This window comes from Brassica oleracea, chromosome C4 (genome assembly GCF_000695525.1).
Source record: "Brassica oleracea var. oleracea cultivar TO1000 chromosome C4, BOL, whole genome shotgun sequence".
Lineage (NCBI taxonomy): Eukaryota > Viridiplantae > Streptophyta > Magnoliopsida > Brassicales > Brassicaceae > Brassica > Brassica oleracea.
The window spans coordinates 15,158,431-15,158,961 of record NC_027751.1 but is presented as its reverse complement, the minus strand read 5'-3'; positions in this window follow the sequence as shown (position 1 = coordinate 15,158,961).

Sequence of the window (531 nt, the reverse complement as noted above, 5' to 3'; positions counted from 1 at the left end):
CCCTCCTTTTAAGCTTTCATTGTTTGATGAGTGAGGCATTCTTCAGAAAGTCTTACATGTGCATAATGTTGAGAGTATCGGGAACAACAATGCTTGATCTTCATTCTTGCTAGATTGGGCACTCTATTATCTAGCTATAGGTGGGGGATGAGTGTTGTGATTATGATTTGGGAGCAATGAAAAAGGAAAAGAAATGACTCTTTGTGTTTAAGTGAATTGTTTTATTGGGATAAGTAGATAAACCTCTAGCTCAAGTTATGAAAGTTTTGGCTCCCACCTAAAAAAAATAATAATAATAAAAAAAATGAAATAAAAAAGAAAAGAAAATAAAAAAATGAAGAAAAGAAAAAGAAAGAAAAAGGTGGCTAGCAAAGTTGTTAGGAGCTAAGTAATGTTTTGAGGTTGTGAAAAATCCCTTGTAAATTTCAAAGAGAAGGAGTTAATGTTCTTAGGATCTTTTGGTGAGAGATGTGAGTTGGGTTTGACATTTGAGAATGATTGTGTAATTGTATGTTTGGGAAAAGGGTAGAA